Raw genomic sequence first — 24,470 nt, 5'->3', positions numbered from 1 at the left:
GATTTTTTTATGAATCAGAAGGCGCTTCTGACTCTTGGAATATCCCAGGCTCAAGATCATGAACGTCAGTTATGACTGAACCAGATAATGGTTTAAAGTGTGAATCCCACCATCAGATTTCCTTGGATCATATCTAGGTTCCGCCACTTAAGTATGTGATCTTTTTCAAGTTGCTTAATCTTCCTAAGCCTTGGTTTCCTCGTCTGTAAATAATGAGCATTATAGCAGCCTCCTCCTCCGGCTGATGCGAGGATCAAAGGAGATAATGCACGCCAAGAACTTTGCACATGGCAGGCGTTTATTAAATGCTCGTGGCTGCTGTTAGAACTCCGGGCAAAAGGAGGCTGCTTCCTTGAGCTTCTCGGTTGTTTACCGGTCGTGTGATCGGAAACTGATAACACCGTCATCCTGCCAGAATGATTTACCCAGTGTCCCGACTCTGCTCGCTGGGACATCTGTTATAATGCGTCGGAATTAGATGTGTCACGTGAGGCTGCAACATGTAACCAGAATATGAGGGGGGCAAATCCCCGCCGAAGCTCCACACTCACCTGTACGCCCTCCTGCCCCGCATCGATGCCAGTGCTGGTAGTGATGGGTGAGATGCACCCGTGGATGTACCTTCTAGAACCCTCGAGGCCCCTTGGTGGCTTCAAAACCACTGTCTTCTTCTTAAAACAATACCTTGGGGCACCTGGGTGGCTCAGTCGGTTAAGCGTCTGACTCTTGGTTTTGGCTCAGATGGCGATCTCATGGTTCATGGGTTCAAGCCCTGCATTGCGCTCTGTGCTGACAGCTCAGAGCCTGGAGCCTGCTTCAAGTTCTCTCTCTCTCTCTCTCTCTCTCTCTCTCTCTCTGCCCCTACCCGGCTCACGCTCTGTCTTTTTCTCTCAAAAATGACTAAACATTAAAAAAAAAAACTGCTTGATTGTGGTGAATACTTCACAAAGTGTACATATTTTAAAGCATCGAGTCATACGCTTTAAATATGATACAATTTTTGCCAATTATACCTCAATAAAGCTGAAAAAAAGAAATGCTACACACCATTAAAAGGATACTTGCACAGAGGTTTTGAAATTATGCTTAAATAATCAATGTACTGAAGAAAAAAAACCCACAAGAAAATAAAATGGTAGTCCCAGGAAAGAGAGAGAGAGAGAGAGAAGGGGGGGTAGGGGAGAGAGAGAAAATATTAAGTTTGCAGTCACAGAGGTGGGATGGGTCAAAATCTGCATCCACAGCAACTATTGGCTAGGGCCATCCACATAAACCTGCTTCTTTAATTCCGATGCTGGAACATAAGAGATGCTTGGCACATTACATTAGTGAAAAATGAACTTGCATTTTTAGAAGCCCCTCAGATATGGGGGGGGGGGATTCAAGTATTATTACAATGTCATGTCTCAAAATCGGATTCATGCAATGACCTAAGAAGAAAAATCTATTTCTGTAGGATTTTCTGATTAGTCTAAATTCTTCAAGGGAAGAGCATCACTTTCCCCATTTCTAAATACAAAAAGAAGAAGAAGAAGAAGGAGAAGAAGAAGAAGAAGAAGAAGAAGAAGAAGAAATTAAAAAAAGAAAATCCATGGGGCTCCTGGGTGGCTCAGTCGGTTGAGCGTCTGACTTCAGCTCAGGGCATGATCTCACAGGCCGTGAGCTCGAGCCCCACATCAGGCTCTGTGCTGACAGCTCAAAGCCTGGAGCCTGCTTCGGATTCTGTGTCTTCCTCTCTGTCCGTTCCTCCCCTGCTCATGCGCTCTCTCTCTCTCTCTCTCTCTCTCTCTCTCTCAAAAATTAAAATAAAGATTAAAAAAAATTTTTTAATAAAAAAGGGGTTTGGGGGAGGAGAAAAAAGCAAGTAAAGAAAAGAAAGAAAATCCTTGAGATTTGTAATTTGAAAGGCATGAGATCAAAAAGTAAGAAAACGTTTACGTAGGAAAACATAAAACCACAAGTTCTAAATTCTACTGGAAAGTGTTTCTTGATCCACATTTGAATACTCTTACATGCTCACTGCTATGTTTCTTTAGGGGTCCACAAAGTCTGAATTTTCCTTTAGGCTTACATGACAAGTATTTCCTTTTAACACTTCAATAAAAAAATATATAGAAATTTTCCATAGATCTAAAGGGCTGACAAGCAAGACAAAATTTCCACCAAATATTGGAAGTCGGCCTCCCAGATGGAGCACGGAGTCTAGGGAGGAAAGCAGTTTTCTTTTACAAGGTTTGGAGGCCCCATAAAACTTCTCCATCTCTCAAAACAGTCTTTGACCAAGGGTAAAACCAGCCCTGCTCTAGAGAAAAAATACATATATATATATATATATATATATATATGTATATGTATACAGTCGGTGACTTAGAAGAATATTGAAATAAACTATTTGAGCCTCATGTATCCTCAAATACAACATCAAAGGGCTTGTATATTTGGGGGAACATGAAGCAATATTTCCTTCTGTTTGGTTGGTCAAAGGCTATGTAAGTATATTCTAGAATATTTCTACCAGACAGCTTTAGCTGAGTTGTAAAACCTTAGTGGGAAATTGCTTTTCAAGATTTTCTCATTAACCAAAACCTGTCATTTTAATAATTGATTTGAATCACTCAGATGATCACCTTTGAGAGCTGAGAGCACAGGACTGAATAACGGAGGTAGGCTTTCTCAAGAGTTTGCTCTCCTCTCTCTTTCTTCACAGGATTCCTGAGTAGCAGCGTTTTTCTTCATGAAGTCTGAGAGAGATGATGCGGGGGGATTTGGTTAGACGTTACATGCCGCTTAGTATGTGCCACAGCTGCAATGAAATGCTTATTTTTCACTTCTTAAGGAAGTCCCCTCCACTTGCAACACTGCCTCGTTACTGCCATTAAAAGATTTCATCTTTGTGCATGGAAGAAATTAGTAGAGTGGGTCTGAATTTGTCCTGTTCCTAGAAGCGACTCTCCATACTCAACATAGAAAGCACTGTTCTTGGAGGCTCCGTGCAATTTCCACTGGAATTCCGCCCCGATTGAGGGTCTCCGTAGACCTCACCTAATGCGTGCACCCAATGCATGGAAATGGTCTTCTTGGCCCCGGCAGTTACACACATCCATAGCTCTCCTCTCTTCTATTTCATCCTTCGGTCAAAATTACAGGTATGAGAAACAGTTCATGATGGAAATGAAAGTGTTTTTTTTTAATGATCAGTGCTGATGTAACTTCATTGGCTGTAGTTTCAACAATGGCTTCCTTGGAAAGAGTGTTTCTGCATGGAAGCGATTACTATTAACTCACGTTTTGCGAGTTACTATTTTTTGCGATTACTATTAACTCACATTTTTGTTCATCTCCATGCTCCCCAGGACTAGGGTGTAGCCTCCTTTGAACATCTTGCCCCAGCAGAGTTATTCCCAAGAAATTTCTAGACACAACGGACAATTAGCTCAACCTTCCACATCAGCAGCCTCCTCCACTCTCCTTCTGAGACAATGGTGACTTCCCATTCCAATGGGAATTAGGATACTTTTCTCCTTTTAATTCTTTTCTTTCTTTCTTTCTTTCTTTCTTTCTTTCTTTCTTTCTTCCTTTCTTTTTTTTAAGTGAGCTCCACGCCCAGCATGGAGCCCAAGTCAGGGCTTGAACCGATGACTCTGAGATCAAGACCTGAGCTGAGATCAAGAGTCAGGTGCTTAACCAACTGAGCCACCCGGGCACCCCTTTTTCTCCTTTCCAATTGTTAGCGTATCCAACAGACTAGGCCAGTGGGTGAAGACTTGCTTATTCATCATCCTTTGTTTCCTTTGGGTCTGAAGTAATCACCTGCCAGAAACTTCAAATCTTTGTATTTATTTATTTAATTTTTTTAAATGTTTATTTTTGAGAGAGAGAGAGAGAGTTGGAGCATTTGTCTAAAGGTCATGCAGCCAGAAGGCAGAGAGGAAGCTATCGTATTCCAAATCATTACCGTTTATTGTCTCTTCTTCCGGATCCTTTCTGGATTTAATTCTTTTACCCGTGTCAATGTCTGCCTTTACATTCGTTTGATCCCTATTGGATCTTCTGTTTCACTGAATCACATCTCTTCCCTCCCTTCAAAGGGTCCCTGATAAATTTCAATCTCATTCCTGCCTCTACTTTTTTTTTCTAATCAATAATATTTATTAACCATCTACTACTCCCCAGCTACTCTCAACAGCCCCATCCTTTATTAGCAAAGCCAGATGTCTACCACAGACTCGTCCTGTTGACAGCCAGTCCAAAAATAGTCAAGATGTCAAATGGGCAGAGTCAAACTGTAGACTTCATACAAGAAGTAAAGAGCCAAAGGAGTCAGGTGTATAAGCGGGTTCTTCCGTAGCTGCAAGCGTGTGTCTGTGTAGTTTTCTCCACTCTACCCTTCGGGCTTCCCAGCAGCCGCCCATAGCCCATGAACAGGTTACGCAGCTAGACCATCTGTGATCTCTGTGAAGTTCGTGGTTTGAAGGTGGCGGGAGTGATAAAAGGTGGGTGCGCCAAGAGTAGGGACTGAAGCCATCTTTAGCCCTGACGTGCTCTTTCAGAAACACCCTCCTCAAAATCATGCACTTTGTACAATCTTGTACCTCTGGTGTATCTCCCCTGTATATATCTCCCTTGGGATCAATTTTTAGGACAAGATTTAGTTGGAGGGAATTTTATATTGGATTACACATATCATATTCTATGGGGAATACTGGATTTCTAGCAGCAATATTTTGATAACTTGACAACCTGATAATACTTGAGTTGAAATATTCTCAACTGTATGAGAAACCTTGGGATTTCTCTTTTCAGTTTTTTTTCTTTAGGTTTCTCCCCCCAACATTTTTTAAATGAAATTTGCAATCATTTAAAAGATTTGAAGGATTATACAGAAAATGTCCATATCCACTGCCTAGATTCTACAACCAGTGGATGGCTGTGTTTGCTTTGTTACGTACTAGCTATTCATCTTTCTATCCATTTGTCTGTATTATTTTTGCTGCATTTTGAAACCAGTTGCAGTAAAGATCACCACATGCACATCACTAACTAGAGCTCAGTATTTGTTCATGTATTTTTTAAGGAAAAAATTGCCAGCCGTGAAATGTCCACATCTTACTGTAGCTTTCTAAAAGTTTTGACAAATGCATACAGGTGTGTAATGTAACCCTTATCAAGATACAGAACAAGACAAGGCACCTGGGTGGCTCAGTTGGTTAAGCATCCAATTCAGCTCAGGTCTGATCTCACTGTTTGTGAGTTCAAGCCCTGCGTCAGGCTCTGTGCTGACAGCTCAGAGCCTGGAGCCTGCTTCCGATTCTGAGTCTCCCTCTCTCTCTCTCTGTCCCTCCTCCACTCACACTGTCTCTCTCTCAAAAATAAACATTAAAAAAAAAAGATATAGAACAAGACTAATGCCCACATAGTTCTCTCATGCCCCGTTCCCACTCAATCCCAGTCAAACTCAGACACAACCACTCGTCCCTTTTACTTTTCATTATACATGAAATAATATTTTCCAAAAGGAAAATAATTCAGGGTTTACATCTATACCACTGTTGGGATTTGGAGACAAATCATCTATTAGTGCCTAGAGTACAGAATTCTCACAAATAGGAATCTCACACTTGCCTCTTAGGACAATGCCATTTGCCCTTTTTCTAACCAAGTGTTGTTTTTCCTACCATTGGATAATGGTTCCTCCATCTTTCTGTGATTTCCAAAGCTGCTTGAACAATTTCAAGGAAGTTAAGGCTGGCACTCTGTGTCTTCCCTGTTTGGCATTCACAGCTTCCTTTCTGCAACTGAAGCTTCCTGTGTGACTTTGGACATGATCTTATTATTGGGCACTGATTGTGTACCATGCACAGAGATCACTTGTAGCAGGCGGACACCAGAGATTTTTCTGGACTCATTCATGAGGTTTCTTGGCACCACTGGGCATTGCTCATTTGACACGGGGTTCTGTAGAGTGATAGGGACACCTGCTAAGCTCTCCTACACAATGCCCAATTCAGGTCCAATCGTTAGTCATGTGGCACATGCTTCTGACTAAGCTGATTTGGTGTGTGTGTCACAGGATGCCACACAGTGGAGTGACCTTTTACAACATGAGTGGGTACATTCCATTGTAATCAGCGAGTTTTTTGTTGGATTTTCTGCTCTAGAAATCTGCCAAAGAAAACTTGTAGGAGTAAGGAAAGGCAATTTGAAATGGAGGGCCCCCAGCTCAGTGGAGGAAGGAGCTGGCCAAGGAGCCAAAAATATGGGTGTACGTTGTGCAGTGGCCACTGAGATGTCCTTGGGCGAAAGTATGAGAAAGGAGGGGGAATGCTAAGAACATGTCTATGACTTGCCTCGAAAGAAGTTCCAAGTATTCCCTCAGCAGATATAGAGGAATTCTTTTAAAAATACACAGGCATAACACAAAGATGGGCTCTCAGAATACTCACGCTCCTTTGGTGGTATGATTTCCATGGTGGTGGTGCGCAGCCTAAACAGGTTAATCCTGCCGTTCTCTCCAGGGCAAGGAAGGGGCTAGGTCCTCTCTGGATATCCCAGAGCATAGACCAAGGATGGCATGACAGTAATAAAAATAATTGCTGATATTTCTTGGTGCTTACTATAGCCGTTAGATTCCCAGCAGGAAGCAGATGGCCCAAATTGTGGAGATAGGGGAGAATTTAATAACAGTTACCCTGGGGAAACTAAGAGAGAAAGGCAAAGCACCCAGGGACTAGGGAGGGAAGAAGCAAGCCATACTCTGAGCCCTCTCTCCCCTCTTCCTGCAATCTCTTGCCAGGAGGCAAGGCAGCCCAGGCAAGGCAGTCATGCTCCACAGAGGTCATCGCCAGAGGCATGTAGCAGCACAGAGGACCGGGAAAATGATCATGAGATGGGAAGGAAGCACACCGAGAAGGACCTCCTCTCAGATCAGAGCCCCTTCCTATCGGTCCCAGGTGCAGGCAGGCCATTCTGATATCCTGCGAGTAGAGCCCTTCAAGATTATCCCAAAAGTCTCATTGGACCGTTAGACCTGGAAAGGTCAATGTGACCCACATCTAACCAGAGAATCTCCACATCTGCCTGAGACTAGCACAAAGATCCCCTTTGTGGTCCTGAGTATCTCATTCTAGAACCTTCTTACCAGCATGAAGAGTCTAGAAGGAGCTTTTGTGAGTCTGCACCCCTAGGAGACCAGAGAGCATGGTTCCAAATAAGGTCACATTCACAGGTACGGGGAGGGGGTGGGGTTAAGACTTCAACATATCTTTCTGATGGACACAGCTCAACCCACAACGAAAGCAGCGAGCGTGACGGGGGCTCGAGCAAGCGTGTCTGGAATTGGCATCGCCCCGTAGGGGGTGACTCTGGAGGGCTCACATTTTCATACTTGTCCCGGTGGGAGCCCCACTGAGAACAGAGATTGTAGGGCCAGCCTCTTGGGGGGTCTTGACAATTGGAGGAGCCACAGGGCAGAAAGGCAGCTAGGCTAGGGTGAGCGGGGCAGGGACCCTCCTTGCCTGTATCTGTGCACATGGACTCATCTGTATCTGTGCACCAACTCCCATGTGCCCAAGGCTGCAGCAGCCTGTCATTTGGGGGGGGGGGGGGCGGGGAGAAGCAAGTCCCCCCATGTGGGCTCAAGCTGCTGTCTCTGGCCTGAGGCACTAGGAGCTTTCACACCTCTTTCTTCTAGTGCCCAGATACCTTCCACATGTTGTATACACGGGGGGGCTAAATCATTTCCTTCTTTGTTACCATACTGATTGGTTGCATATGCCATTCTGTGGGGGTCTATCCTATCTGAGGCGTTTGACACACCCGGAGCCCATCTGAGCAAGCCTGGAAAACCCGAGACCTGGAAGTCAGACGTGGGCAGAAGCACGTGGGCTCAGGGACACCGGATTGCCTCCCTGCCCCCTGGGCAGAAAACACCCTCAGCTGGCACCCCATTTTCATCGAGGGATGGGCAGTGAAATGATTAGGAGTCTGAAAGATGTGCTTGTCGATCTTGGTATTACATGACTTCCGGCAAGTTGCTCATGGCCCCCCAAGCCTCACCTTCTGCATCCGTAAGATGGGACCAGCGCTTACGACAGAGGTGGTCGTGACGGCAGAATGAAATGAGGAATTTAACATGCTTTGTGTGCTGTGTTCGGTACTCCTTAGTGAGCAATTGTTCCATAACTAACGATTTCATTTTGTTCTACACACACGCCTAGTGATATGGGTGCCCCCAGCGAAACATGTTACTGAGCACCTAGGAAAGAAGAGAAGCAACGAAAGGGGGACCCACGAGCCACTTGTCCATCTTTCCTGAGGCCCACCTGCACACTCGCCACCTGCCGAACTGCCCACCAGAGCGCTTCTCCTGCCGGGGTGGAGAGAAGGTGACGTCTGATCTTTGGGGCAGATCAGATTCCTCCACCACTCGGGCAGCCCCATCCTGACTTCATTTCGGGAATATCTTTACTGTGGCCTCCAGGATCTCCAAACCCTTTATGGGGCGGATTTAGCATGCCATTGCTCTCAAACCTCTTTGAACTCCAAGCTTGGGTTTTATTTCTTCCCCTGGACCTGCCAGCTGAGCCGTGTGATGGGGAAGGAAGAACCTAGTGAGGGGACCACAGACAGTGTGCAAGGATCATCCGCTGGTTTCCTCACGGGGTACACATGGCGCGGAAGCCAATGTCACTAGAACACAGAGCGCAACGCTCACCTTGTGCTCACTTACACTGCTGGAATCACTGTCTACAGAACATTTTGTTGTCAGAAGTGTTACTGACATTGCTAAGTCACGAGAAAGCTTATGCGCTGAAATAAGGTAGGTACCTTCGTTTGCTTTCGATGGGTCAGAAAACTGACAGTTTTGCAGCTTTAATGCCATTGAATCAAGAAAATGGGACTTTGAGGGACAACTGGGTGGCTCAGTCAGTGAAGCATCTGACTCTTGATTGCGGCTCAGGTCATGACCTCACGGTGCGTGAGTTCGAGCCCTGTGTCAGGTTCTGCGCTGACAGAGAGGAGCCTGCTTGGGATGCTCTCTCTCTTTCTCTCTCTCTCAAAATAAATACATAAACTTTTTAAAAAAGAAAAAGAAAATGGGACTTTGAGCACACCATTCACCTTCTTACTTGCTATATGATTTTAACAAGTTCATTATTTTATCTGAACTTCCATCTGTGGACCCGAGGATGACAATATAGATTTCTCAAGGTCATTGCAAAGGGGAAATTAGGTCACATACATAAACCACAGTGCTTGGTACACGGTAGATGATCTTGCATAAAGCGGTGAGAAGTGATGGCGTACAACGGGCATTCAGTAAAGGTCCCCGTTCTTCATATTCCGGCACCCGGACAGAGATCAGAAAGTTTTTCTAACAGTCAGATAGTATTTTCAAATTTCAGCCATACAGACTCAGTCGCAACCATTCAGCTCTGCTGTTATATCGTATAGCACCCATAGGCGTTGTTTAAATGAATAACCGTGACTGAGTTTCAACAAAGGTTTATTTATTAAAAAAAAAAAAAAAAAGACAACAGACCTGATTGCGTCCATGGACCAGAGTCTGATGACCCCCCGCCCCCCCCAGTAAAACGTTGTGTATGATATCATAAATGACAACATCTAGAAGATAAACCCTATTCACCCTTTAACATTCTAATTTCAACCTTCTCTCTTCTGTGGGAACTGTTCCTCCCTGACAATGTCACACAGACTTAAGGGTCTTAAGGTAGCCATCTTCCCACTGTGAGGAGAATGGAGGCGCCATTTCCCAGGGGTCTGTGAGGTCCTAGAAGTTAGGGGCTGTCTCTTCATCTTTCTCAAATTGTTAAAAAGCAAAAAACAGTGTTTGCAACTGTGGGTGATCTTGTCCTCAGGGGACATTTGACCATGACTGGAGACATTTTGGGGTGTTGTAACTGGGGGGGGGGGGGTTCTATTGGCAACCATTGGGCAGAGACCAGAGTTGCTGCTAATATTCTCCAGCGTAGAGGAGAACGTACAGGAAAGATGATCCGGCCTTCATGCCAGTAGTGTTGAGGTGGAGACACACTGAACCAGTAAAAATGAAGCATTTTGTAAGCTGTTAGTGTAACTCATGTGCACGGCCCTTTACAGTTTATATAATGCCACCTAAGCTGTTCCCCCAAACAGTGGGGAGAATCAAATGAGATTATGTAGGTAAAGGATGTCTGCACAGATCTTTAAATCTCTACAAAAGCAAAACCTTTTCTGTCAGTTAACCAATCCTGGAGTGCCAACACCAGGTAGATTAATTCTGGAACATTCTTCAGTTTATCCAGCCCAAATCTCCCCCTTCAGTTTAAGCCCTTTTCCCATCAGTCTCTTCTCAGCAGAAATAGGAGTGCCCTTGGCCACCTTTCAAATGCGGGGGAACTGGGAAGCCACACCTCAGTCTGCTTTTTCTGTAGACCAAATTATCAAATTCCTTTTAGCTTTTTCCCTGGGTCCTATTTTTGAAGCCTTTAATTATTTTCATTTTTACAAAGATCCCCCTGTGGATTTTCTCCTGGTTTGCCACATACCTCCCACAGCAGACCATCTTAACCTAAGCGAGCTTCCAATTAATCTTCCCCTTGGACAGAATTATGCGATGGTTTTTGCAAGCCACACTGGCTTTCGTGTACATTCACAGATGCGTATAACTTTGGCGATAGCCTGTCCTCCTGCTTGAAAGAGTTTGGCCCACTTTTCTCTTTCGTGTGAGCGAGTGACGTGGGAAGGTGCAGCAGCTGTTGTTTTGGGGAGCTGATCTAAAACATCTAGGTAGGCAAGGGACACATTTCCTTGTTAGGTGTTGCCCACTTAGGGACGCAGAGCGGGACGCGGGGGTGGTTTCTTTCATTTGCTTATGTTATGGGTTGAACTATGTTCCCCTAAAAAAGGTAGGTGGAAGGCCTGACTGCCACCACCTCAGAATGTGACCTCATTTGGAGATCAGGTCTTCACAGAGGTAATCAAGTTAAAATTAGGTCATTAGGGTGGGCCCTAATCCAATATGACTGATGTTCTTATAAAGAGGGGAAATTTGGATGCCGACAGATAAACGTGGAGGGAAGGTGATGTGAAGATACAGAGGGAGACGATAAGCCAAGGAACAAGTTGAGAGACCTGGAACAGATCCTTCTCTAGAGGCTTTGGAGGTAGCATGGCCCTACTGACCAGCCGGATGTTGGATCTCTGGACTCCAGAGCTGTGGAAGAATATATTATTTATTATTTCTTTTCGGTACTTTGCTATAGCAGCCCTAAGAAACCAGCTGCCATAGTTTCTGCCACTGATGCCCTAGCTGGAGTTCATGATCATCTCGAAACATTTCTGTCAAGGACTGTTCGCCACTGTTCCTCCGTGTATCAGACATCATCAGTGCTCCACCCACTTCCCCTCACTTTATTCCAAGGGCTACATGCCACCATGATGATGGCCTCCTTCGTCTCCTGGCTAATGACATTCTGTGACTGCGGGCACACACCCCCACATACACACCAGGCTACAAGTGCCAGAAAGATTCCAGAGTACCTCTCAGTCAAGGAGAGGCAGCACTTGTGCAAAAATAGTTCTGGAAGGGCTCTCCTTCACCCCTGGTGGGATCACTCGGAGTCCGGCTCAACACAACTTTTCAAAAGGTCCTGAGCAGTCTGGGCCCAATTTTCAGGTAACAGAACCTACTAATTCAGGTATTTCTTCATAGCCTTCCATCTTTCACTTTCTTACTTCCCCACTCTTCCCAGTATAAGTAGAATACCTGGCCCAAATCTTTGTCTTGGGATCTACTTTAGAAGAGCTTCACCTACATCACCCCACAACGAGAATATGAATGACGAGCAAAGACCTGAGAGCCAGCACCATTTTTTTTTTTTTTTTTTTTTTTTTACTAAAACCCAAAGGAAAGAGAGCAGACTTTGGTATTATCTGTCCCAGAAAAGACAGCCCCATAGCAACCAGGGGCGAAGTCAGAAGTCAAAGCCAAAACCTGAACAGACACTTGGTAAGATTCAGAGGCCCCACCTAGAGTGGCAGCTGAGAATGAATGGTTCGGATTGCTGCCCACTAGTCACATGGCCATTTTTCTGATCACATCTTGCTAGATGCCAGGCTAAGAGCTGGAGGTATAGAAGGAGATAAGACACATCCCCTGAACTCATGGAGCTCACCTTCTTGTGGGAAGAGACCAAGGTGGAAAAAGTGTGACTTAAGTGCCATGTGACAAATGCTAATTGGAACCCTGGGAAACCCAGGATCGAAACTAGAGAGTCACATCCTGAAGGGCCTTGTATGCTGGGCTAAAGAATATGTAAGTTATAATCAAGACTGAGTTCATGAATGTGTGACCGGGCAGTCAAACAAGGTTTTGTGCTTAGAAGGGGCCCCACTTTTGGGTTACTGTTCTCCTGTTGGGGTCCTGAAAATCTTCATAATTTTTAAACAGGGGGCCTTGATTTTGTGCCAGGTTCCAAAAATTGTGTACCCAGGCCTGACGATAAGAGATGACTATCCTAGAGAGTGTGGTTTTAAGCCAGGCCTAAGGTGTACGTGCTAGGATTTTTTTTTTTTTATGTTTTATTTATTTTTTGAGAGAGAGTGTAAGCAGGGTGGGGCAGACAGAGATGGGGACAGAGGACCTGAAGCAGGCTCTGCAGTGACAGGCTGAAAGCAGCAAGCCCAATGTGGGTCATGAGATCATGACCCCAGTCAAAGTCTGATTCACAACTGACTGAGACACCCAGGCACCCCAGTTAGGGATTTCTAAGGAAGGCAGAGTGTTGATTGGGCGGGGTTGGGAATCACTGATGGTTGCTACATTTGGAGTATTTTGAGGAGCTCTCTGGCCAATCAGAACCTCTGCTTCCACTTATATTGGATATGGAGGCATTCATTCACTCACTCATTCATTCATTCATTCAATATTCAACTGTTCCCAAGGCTTCAACATATTAAGACATACGACATGACAATACTATAAAGTGAGAATCCACGTGTAAGTCATGTCCATCTGACCTGTCAAGGGAATTTAGTCAATGTTCTCTGTACCTACCATAAATTAGAAAGCGTTTTTCACCCTCCAGTGTAATTCTTTCAATATCTTTCAACAGATGATAAATCTGAAGCTCAAGGAGGCTTCGGTTTTTCCTGGCTAAACCCAGACTTTCTCAGGGTGACCTCCATGGTAGAAGTGGTGAGCCAAGCCATGCATCCAGGTCTTTCTCTGCAAGGGCCCCATTCACCTACCAGTCTCCCTAAGTCCCCGTTTACTAGAAGGGCTCCCAGAAGCCTGTCTCCAGAGGTGGGGGCTTCTGAAAGCGGTCGCTGCATTTTACAGACTTATAGGGCGATATGTTGTGGCGGGTTGTTACCTCCTTCCTGATTGTCCTTTAGATCTGCAAAGGATAAATTTCTGAATCTCGGTGGGGAAGCGTGTGTCCAGGCGCAAGTATGAACTCATCCATCTTGACCACGATGCCAGGTTTTCTAACAGAGGGGCTTCTGAGGGTTGCTTAGTTGGAGTCCTTGTGCCCCTATCTAGTGCTACGGAACCCTGGCTCTCCTGCAACATTCACACAAGCACGCGCAGTGGGAGTGCACGCGCGCGCGCACACACACACACACACACACACACACACAGCCGTGGTCTCAGGGGAAGCCGACCCAGCCCCCATCCCCAGCTCCAAGAGGCTTGATTGGCCTCAGGATATACCCCCTCCTCCTGCCATGATTGGTTTAAGAATGGGCATGTGACCGGATTCTGGCCAATGAGACAGGAGGGGAAATTGAGGGGGAGGGATCCCTTCAGAGAAAAGTTTTCCCTCTAGGAAGAAAATCCAGTATAAGTTTCAGACTTCCCCACCTGAGTTCGTGCATAGCCTTTACCCATACATTTCCAACCAGCTCGGTAACCGTGGGTAGGTCACTAAAATGGGTACAGAGTATTTCCATACACACTGTCTCCTGTTTGTTTTGAGGTGAAATTCACAAGCGTAAAACGTAATACTTTAGAAGAGAACATTTCAGTGGCATTTAGCACATTTACAGTGTGTGCAGCTACCGCTAATATCTAGTTGCAGAACCTTTTCATCACCCCGCCCCCAAACTAAGCGTTTCTTCTCCCTTTCTTCTCCAAATAGCCCCTGGCAACCACTAACCAGCTTTCTGTTTTCTGTGGACTGACCTACTCTAGATATTTATATAAACGGAATCAGACAACGCGTGACCTTTTGTGTTTGGCCTCTTTCACTTAACGTCATGTATTTGAGGCACCTCCATGTTGTAACATGTATCAGGACTTTATTCCTTTTTTTTTTTTTTTGGCTAGATAATCTTCCATGGTCTGTCTGTACCACAACCTCTTTGTCCATCCGTCAGTTGATGAATATTTGGGCTCTTTCCAGCTTTTGACTATTATGAATAATGCCGCTATGAACTTGCATTTACGTGTATTTGTTTGAGTACCAGTTTCTAATTTTTTGGTATACACGGAGGAGTGGAATTACTGACTCATGTGGTAATTTTAACTTTTTGAGGGACCGCCAAATCGTTTCCCACCACAGCTCTACCATTTTCCATTCCCACCGCACTGCACATACACTAGCTCATTTTACCCAGGATACCAACCTGATGAGATCGGATTATTTTATAAAGGAGGATCCTGAGAGTCAAAGACCGAAAACCATTTGCCTGTGTCAGTTTGTCAATTTCAGAATTGGATTCCATGCCTTTGCCTGAAAGTCCGGTTCCCTTGTGTTGCATAAGCATCTCAGGTCTCTAGCTTCCGCCTTTGGAGAGAACACGCACAGTTCTGTAATATCTCAGCTTGCCCAGATATTGATGAAGCATCAGAGAAAACTCCCGGCTCAGAGACCCAGGTGCTTAATACTATGTTAACACAAATATATATGGTTACTTTGCAAACCCAGCATGTAGAATAATACCCAACCCATTGTCAGTGCCCAGAAAATATTTGTTGAGTGAATGAGTCTTATGCATTCATCTAGGGGTGTCTTTGGTAGCTTGCAATGTCTTTGCTGCCTTTTCTTTCACACCATTTTTTGCCAATGCAGTGCTGCTAAGACAATAAAGCTCTGCATCTACCCAGTGTAACATACCTCCAGCAATGACAGAATGTATGTCTCTCAAACTCTCTAAATTGAAAATATGCCCTTATCCGGTATGCCAGTATCCTTTAAATAGGGTGGCAGTGCCTTTCTCAATTTGACTTTGTATTATTTAACCTATAAACAGGTAGATCACCGATGTATTTTAACCAGTATGTTCACTATTTATTTATAAATCAGTTCTCATCCCTCAGGACTTCGATGTTTTCTTGCCAAGCAGTAACTAGAACCAACTCCGAATAACGAATACGTTTTGTAGTTAATAAAAGTCTTTTCAGATCAATACGGTTAATAAGTGATATTGTCACTTGGGCATGTTGATAAAGTTAAAAAAAAAATTAAAAAATAAGCCCAAGCCAACTGAAAAGCTGGAACTGAAAATAGATTATAGCATTTTGCCCCGAGGCTTTGGCAGTGATTGAAACAAAGTGTTTTGAAACAGAGCAAATTGGCATTTCTCTGACTTCTAATGTTGGGTCTCTCCAAGCTCAACACCTGGTTCAACTACACAAAACAGCCATTCAGAATTATAGTCTGGGCTTTTGTTATGCAAAAGGTAAATGAGGGCAGCATGAGCTCTTCCAGGAAAAGCTGTTTTTACTTTTTCCCTAGGGAGAGCTCTCATCAAAGAAAGAAAGAAAGAAAGAAGAAAAAAGGCAAAAGAAAATTGTTGTTGACAGCAAATCAAGAATCCTGAAGATGAGTGGGTTCTGAAATTATTTAATAGAAGAAGAGTTCACACGATGTTCTAAAATGTCTCTACTATAAATGAATTAAAGTGAACCCCAACCTTCTCTGGGAACGTTCAGCTGTCGTAGAACATTTGGAGCCATTTCTGGCTGGCTGTCCTCTGCCCAGCTCTCAATCTGCAGAGACTTGCCTTGACTTCAGTTGCATTTATGTTTTAATCAAAATAATTTGACTGAAACAGTGGTTGGCCCGTGGTAAGAGAACCCACACCTCTATATGATGATAAGCCTGTGAACATTTGCACATACTCATAGGCGCGTATATGTGGTTTATCTAATACATTGTGAACAGTGTTGAAAACTGCACTTGAATTTAGTGTTTGAGGTTGCTGGCCGTGCTGCTCAGCCTATTGCTGTAAAAGCCTAAAGTCCAGAATGAGAGCTGAGTGAAGTAACAGCCATTTCACCAAAGCAGATGCATCTAAGACGCCTGCCATTTGCCGCCATGACTTGTAACTCTTTGGATCCAGTGGCTTCCTCGTTGGATCTCTCATTATGTTGGCTGTTAAGTACGTGTAGAGCCAGGTGACTTCAGAATCTAACTGAAGAGTTTTCGGGCACCTGGGTGGCTCAGTCAGTTAAGCATCCGACTCTTGACCTCAGTCGGTCAGCCATCTGACAACGCAAAGCCTGCTTGGGATTCTGTCTCCCTCTCTCTCTTCCCCTCCCCCATTCGTGCTCATTCCCTTTCTCTCCCTCCCTCTCTCTCTCTCTCTCTCCCCCCCCAAAATTAAAAAAATAATAATAATTGAAGAATTTTCACCAGATGAGTATTGAGAGAGCAAAGGGATCACACATCACTGCACCCCAGGAACCTTCTCCACCTCCAACAGCAACTTTTCTGCCCTCCTTGGCTTCTTTGGCAGCTGGCTATTGAGGTCCAACTGTATGCTGGGCCTTTGGAGATGGGATACACCGCAGTGAACAGGACCAGGCCTGTGCTACCTTGGAGGTCACCTCCTGGCACGGAAGACAGATGAAAAGAGCCCATTAAGCTCTATAATTGCAGGTGATAAGCAGGCTTAGAAGAAAGGGGAGGGAGTGGTCTGAGGGAAGGAGCTAGTCGGTAGGATCCGAGAAAGCCTTAGGAAGGAGCAAGTTCTGGAGACATTTAGGGGCCGTACCAGTGGGAGCAGTGAAGGCACGTGTCCTCAGGTAGCACTGATGTGTCTGAGAAAATCAAGACGGACCAGGAGGAATACCAGAGAAGGTGGGCAGGGTGGGCAAGCCAGAGCACAAGCACGCTGTAGGGCAGGGTGTCTCACCTCAGCACTATGGACATTTAGGACTAGATAGTTTTTTGTCATTGTAGCGGGAGGTGGGTCCAAGTCCTGTGCATTGTAAGACATTTAGCAGCATCCCTGGCCTTTATCCGCCAGATGTCATTAGCACCTCCATAAGTTGGGGCAACCCCAGAAGTCTCCAGACATCACCAAATGTCCCATGGTGGCCGAGGGAGGAAGGCAGAATCACTCCCATAGGTCATGGCGAGAAGAGGTGGTGGCAATGACCCTGGAGGTTTTGTTGTTGTTGTTTAAGCTTATTTATTTACTTAGAGAGAGAGAGAGAGAGCATTGAGTGGGGAGAGGGACAGAGAGAGAGAGAAAATTCCAAGCAGGCTCCACACTATTGGCAAAGAGCCAAACGCAGAGTTTGATCTCACAAACCGTGAGATCATGACCTGAACCGAAATCAAACCGGACGTTTAACTGACTGAGCCACCTGGGTGCCCCTACCCTGATTTTATTATAAGTGTGATGGAGATCTGCTGGAGAGGTTTAGCGGAAGAGATCTGCAGTATAATTTACATTTCAGAGGGAACACTCTGGAAGGTGGGCAGCAAGGGTAACGGCAGGCCCGGAAGTGTGGGCCTCTACGGAAGATCTAGCTTACACAGAGAGTCACAACTTCATGTGTGTCCCTGGGCAACCGACCGTGGCAATAAAATGACCCTTCTCTGATGTCTAGTACCAACTCCAACATTGCTGAGTCAGCAGGGGCTGTGACCAAATGTAGGTCCTGATGGGAAAGGCATCTGGAAACAGATGAGACTGTTCATCAGATGGCGGAGGGTTCAGGTCACTGATACAAAGCTAAGGCTGTGGGTTGACCAAGTGGATTCACACACTGTACCTTGGGCAGATGTCCCCTCTCTGGTTCTGACTATCCCACAGCCTCGAGGAGCACCCACTGGCGGGACCACTAGAAAACAACAGATAACAGACCTTCATCCCGGAAGGTCACTTTCTTCACACCGCCAATCCACTGTGGAGAAAATGCAGATGCCATCTTACCCTGGTCCACAAGCCTTTGAGCGTCAGTGATGGGTCTTCTCGTCCACCTACTCCTCTTACGAGGTGCATTACTCCATTTATACATCCTCTTAGAGAAACTGATTCACTCCCCGCCTCTGGAGTCCTGGGTCTTGGCAACTCCATTTCCTATCACTTTTTCCCATCACAGCTCCTGCCACGGACCGAATTGTGCCCCACCGCCATTCATATGTTGAAGCTCTTACCTTCTAGTGTGACTGTGCTAGGAGGTAAGGCCTTTAAGGAGGTAATTAAGGTTAAGTGAGGTCATAAGGATGGGGGCCTGTTCCAGTAGGAATGATACCTTTTTAAGAGCATGAGGAGACACCAAGGGTGTGCATACACAGAGAAAGGCCCTGTGAAGACACAGTTAGAAGGTGGCCATCCATAAACCATGAAGAAACCTCACGAGAAACCAGACCTGATGGCACCTAGATCTCCAGACTTCCAGCCTCCAGAACCGTGAGGAAAGAAATTTCTGTTGTTGAAGCCTCCCACCCCGGTCTTTGGTATTCTGCTGTGAGCCCAGCAGACTAATGCACCCCCTAGATGTCATCCTCGTGTGGACAATTTCACTTCACCTCCAGGATAGTCATCTTGGACCTCAGCCTCTATAACTAGTTTTGAAATTCTCATTGAAAATCACCACCGCTGCCCCCCTCTGCCCCCACCCTCAGTTTTCCTCTGATGGTGCTTCTGGATTCTCTGAAGGGTAGTCTGACTTGTCTCCCTTAGTTTTCCTCACTGACTCATCTTTCCTGACTCCACCCTTACACGTTACTGTTCCCCCGGGTTGTGTCCTCAAAGATCCTCACATCTCAAGTCTAGACACTCTCCTAGGAAAATGCGTTTATTCCCATAGCTTTAACTATCACTTCCATGTGGATGACTCATACATTTATTTTCCCAGACTCAATATCTCCCTTGAGCTCCAGACCTTTACTTTCTGCCTCTAACATGACCTTCTCCAATTAAGGATGTCACCACCAAACCTCTCACCTAAGCAAGAAAGTTGAAAGGCACCTTTGATTCTTTCTTTTCTCTTTTTCTCCAAACTCAGAGAGGTCACAGGATCTTTTTGATTTCCTGTCTGCCTTCAATGTGTCATCTCCTGAATCATCTTTCTAATGCTTGTGTCTGATCATGCTATTCCCCTGCTTAAAAGTTATTAATGGCTTTCCATTACCTGTTGAGAAATCCCAAGTCCAGTCTCCATGCTATGCTATCTTTCTGGCAGGAACTTCTCCCACTTTCCTACCCAGATAGTGTTTATTCCAGCCCCACAGACATCAGTTAACCCCCAAGACATATGTTCCTTTACCTGTTTTGATTCCTCTGATTGTAATGGCTCCACCGTCAACCAATTCTTTTCCTTTACCCCTTCTCTACTTTGACAACTATATTCTCTTGTGCGTCCCCTGATCCATGTTCTCTGTCCCTGGGACCTTTTACATGTCTAACTCCCCTGCTCGATTAAGCTCTTGTACTATTGTAACCATGTCACATCCATTCTTGAAGCCCTAAATAATCTGGTACATTCCTGATATTCAATATAGTCTCTGGAAAACATTAGTTGAAGGAACGATGAATAAATACCTTCTGTGATTATCTCTGATGGAAAACTCTCCCTTATTCTGCTATGCCTAAAACTCTGGGATTTTTATAAAGCTCATGATTGGAATGCAGCAACACAGGGTATCATTCTTGCAATAGAACTAAATTCAGTAGAACATTGGGGGAGTAGAAATAAGATGGCATACATTGTCATAGACATCTTACACCTCAGGTCCAAAATAATTTGTGAAATAACTGAGGAAGAGGAACAACAAAAATAAAATAGTATTATCAGTGTCAAGGAAGATTATTAGCGATTGTCTAGTCAGATAGAAAATACAGATATGGCCCCATACCAAAATAAGCTATGATGGTGATCAGAGACACAAGACATCCAGTTTTGTACCAGTATAGCTCTGTTCTGTTAAATGCAATTATACTGGCATATATTTATCAAAATAGGTTTTTGGTTTTTTTATCAAAACAGTTTTTTTAAACAGTTGTAGCTTCTAACAATTATGCTTCCTTATTAACTCATTAAATATCAAAATATCAAAACTGCTGAGATGATCAACAATATTTTGATACACGTGCAACAACTATAATGTGGTTTGAAAATATCTATGATTTATATTGGTAAGAAAGTCACAAGTGCTTTGTAATACTTCTCCCACGGATTTTCTATATTTGTGATTGAAGAAAATACATCTGAGTTAACAGTTAATAAAGATAAAGCAGCATTTTGTCCTAACCCAGTTTATAAAATTCTTAGCCATGGAAGAACTTCCGAGATGCAGAAAACTTGGTTTTCCTCCACTTCTTCCTGGATAAACTACGCTTTGATAAACTATCTTTAGAAGGACACCAAGAAGTCTCCAGTGGGCTCTTTGATTTTCAGGATAACCAATACTAGATTCCTGGAAGGATTACAGAGGTTAATGCCACCATAAAGGACTTGAAAGATGCGGGGATGGTGATTCCCACAACATCCCCATTCAACTCTGCTATTTGTCCTGTGCAGAAGGCAGGTGGATCTTGGGCAACGACAGCAGAGCATCATGAGCTTAATCAGGTGGTGAGTCCCATTGCAGCTGCTGTACCAGATGTGGCTTCATTGACTGAGAAAATTAATATACATTGTGGTAACTGGTATGTACCCTTTGATCTGGAAAATGCTTTTTTCTCAAAAGGTGGTGCTAAAGATCACCAGAAGCACTCTGCTTTCAGTGGGCAAGGTCAGCAATCCACCTTCACGGTCCTACTCCCAGAGTCTATCAATGCTACAGCACTACGTCACAATTTCGTTTGATTGCTTTTCCCTTCCATGAAGGATGACACTAGTCCATTATGTTGATGACATTGTGCTGATCAGACCCAGTGAGCAAGAAGTAGCAGCTACTCTAGACTTATTGGTAAGATATTTGCATGCCAGTGGGTGGGACAGAAATCCAACAAAAAATCCAGAGCCTTCTACCTCAGCGGGATGTTTACACATCTAGTGGTATGGAACCTGTCGAGCCACCCCTTCTAGGGTGAAGGATAAGTTGTTGCAGCTGGGTCCTCCTACAACTAAAAGGAGGCCTAATGCCTAGTGGGCCTCCTAGGATATGGGAGGCAACATATTCTTTATTTGGGTGGGCTACTCCAGCCTGTTTACCAAGTGACCCAAAAAGCTGCTAGTTTCGAGTGGGGCCCAGAAGAAGAGAAAGCTCTGCAACAGGTCCGAGCTGCTCTGCCACTTGGGCCATAGAGCCCGGCAGATCCAACGGTGATTGGAGTATCCGGGGCAGAGACAAATGCTGTTTGGAGTCTGTGGGTGAATTGCAGTGCCTTAGGATACTGAAGCAGCCCTATGGAGATAACTATTCATTTGAGAAACAATGCTTGGCCTGCTACTGGGCCTTAGTAGAAATTAAATGCTTAACCACAGGCCACCGAGTTACCATGTGACCTGAACTCCCATCATGAACCAGGCATTTCCTGACCCATCAAGCCATAAAGTTGGGTGTGCACAGCAACACTCTGTCATCAACTGGAAGTGATACAATCGGGCTTGCCTGAGTGGCCTTGAAGGTACAAGTTACACAAAGAAGTGGCATAAATGTCCGTGGTCCCCATTCCTGCGATGCTACCTTCTGTCTCCCAGCCTGTGCCTGCAGCTTCGTGAAGAATTCCCTACAATCAGTTGACAGAGGAAGAGAAGACTTGTGCCTCACTTTCCAACGTGTCTCCATGAGACCCAGGCACCACCTGAAAGTGGACATCTGCACACTCAGCCCCTCTGGGATATCTCTGAAGGACAACAGTGAAGGGAAATCCTCCCAGTAGATAGAACTTGGATCAATGCACCTGCTTGTGTACTTTGTTTAGAAATGGCCAGATATGTAATTATACACTGCTTCATGAGCTGTGGCCAATTATTTGATAGGATGGTCAGGGACTTAGAAAGAACATGATTGGAAAATTGGTGACAAGGAAATTTGGGGAAAAAATATGCAGATAGACCCCTTTGATGGGCAAAAAAAATGTGAAGCTATTTGGGTCCTGTGTGAATGCTCACCAAAAGATTATCTCAGCAGAGGGGTACTTTAATAATCAGGTGGAGAGGATTTTCTGTTCTGTGAATACCAGTTGACTACCCAAACCACCCCATCATTGCCCAACAGGCTCATGAGCACAGGGGCCATGACGGCAGAGATGGAGGTTATGCATGGGCTCAGCAACGTGGCCTTCCACTCACCAAGGCCAACATGGCTATAGCCTCTGCTGAGTGACCCAACTACCAGCAGCAGAGACCAGCACCGAGCCCCTGATGATCAGCCAGCTACCTGAGGGCAGGTTGATTGCATTAGATCACTTCCATCATGGAGGGGACAGTGCTCTGCTCTGGATAGGGATTTACCTACCTTGCATACAGTATGCCCAAACTGCCATCCATGAACTTACAGATGCCTGACCCATCATCACCGTGTTCCACACAGCATGGCCTCTCATCAAGGGTCTCACTTCACAGCAAATGAAGTACAGCAATGGACCCACACTCATGGAATTCGCTAGCGTTCCGACCATGTCCCCAAGCATCCTGAATCAGCTGACCTGACAGAACAGGGGAATGGCGTTTTGAAGATTCAGCTACAGTGTTGGCAATGTGGGAATACCCCCGGACCTGGGGCAGGGTTCTCCAGAAGGCTGGATATGATGGGAATCAGCATTCACTCTATGGTGCTGTTTCTCCTTTAGCCAGGCTTCGTGGGTCCAGAAATCAAGGGGTGGACATAGGAGTGTTACCACTCACTACTACCCCGAATGACCCCCTAGCAAAACTTTTGTTTCCTGTTCCCACGACTCTATGCTCTGCTGGCCTAGTAGTCTTAGTTCCAAAGGGCAGAGTGCGTCCACCAGGAGACAAAACAATGATTCTATTGATCTGGAAGTGAAGACTGCTGCTTTGCCACTTTGGGCTCCTCATAACTCTGAATGAACAGGCAAAGAAGGGGGTTACTGTCCTGGCTGATGTGCTTGATCCGGACTAGGAAGGAGACACGGACTTCACCTGGGTCTCTAGCTCGCAGAATGCAGATCTCAGGACTTCTTGACCTCCAAACTTGCACGAGCCAATTCCTTACAACAAATCTCTTGATATAGTAAGTCATATATATGGATCCTATTCTGTGTCTCTAGGGAACCTTAATTCATAGCAAAATAGCTATCAAAACAGGTTTTTTAATTGCAAATAGAAACGATTATGTTTTTTCATTAAGTCATTAAATAACAAGACCTACACGTGAGCTGAATGACAGTAATTTCAGGGTCGTGGTGAGCATGCACGGTGTTTTGATACATTTGTAACAAATATAACCTGGTTGGAAAATATCTGTTATTTCTATAGACAAGAAAGTCATATGTCTTTCTAATATTACTGCCATTAGTTCTCTATATTCAAGATTAAAGAAAATTCCCACATTTGATTTAGAGATTGGTAAAAATAAGGATATATTTTGTCCTAACCAAGTTCATAAGGATCCTCATCATAGATCCTCAGGGTCCATAGACCCCAGGGAAAGGACCTCTGAGATGAAGAAAGACTCCTGTCTCTCTACGCCTCCCTGGACAAACTATCCTTTGAGAAACTAACTTTAAAGGAACCTAGTAAATAGCCAGCAGGCTCTTTGATTCTCAGGATAACCAAACATCTAAACAATATCATATCAATAGCACTAGATAAGGAAATTGAAGCGGACTTTAGTTTATAAAAAAAAAAGAGCATGAAGTCTCCATTTCCCCAATTGATTGGTCGTTAGGACTAAAACAGGATCTTTTCCCTAAACTAATTTTAGCCTCTTGGCCCTCAGCAAAGTGCTTCCATATGACAGACGTGCAATACTCATTTGCTGAAGAAATGATCTTGGATGGATGGATGGATGGAAGTGTCCACAAAAGTATCATTTAAAGTTCTAAAGAGAGCAGGGACTCACACGGGTTGTTTTTCTCCAATGTCCTCTTTCCTCTCTCCTCCTGCCACCTGAGAGTCATGCCCAGACACGGTCTTCCCTTGGAGCCACTGGCTTTGGCAGTGGCTGTGCATTATCAGCTGGAAGCGATGGGGCCTTCCACACCAAGGCAATGGGCACAAGGCTGGTGAATCCAAACCACTTGTATTGTGGTTGGGTTTTCCTCAGAAGAAAACAAGGCTATGTTCCATCAGGAACTCTGCTCTCTTTGGG

The 24,470-nt window shown here is 44.8% G+C and overlaps 1 pseudogene; it reads left to right on the top strand.

The window, feature by feature from the left end:
• The window catches only part of LOC125174565 (uncharacterized), a 32,741-nt pseudogene extending 9,462 nt beyond the window's left edge, over window positions 1-23,279 (top strand).
• The last annotated feature ends 1,191 nt before the right edge of the window (window positions 23,280-24,470 follow it).

Source organism: Prionailurus viverrinus, chromosome C2, assembly GCF_022837055.1.
Source record: "Prionailurus viverrinus isolate Anna chromosome C2, UM_Priviv_1.0, whole genome shotgun sequence".
Classification (NCBI taxonomy): Eukaryota; Metazoa; Chordata; class Mammalia; order Carnivora; family Felidae; genus Prionailurus; species Prionailurus viverrinus.
The sequence above is the reverse complement of the archived record's forward strand: the minus strand, read 5'-3'. Positions and strand labels throughout refer to the sequence as shown.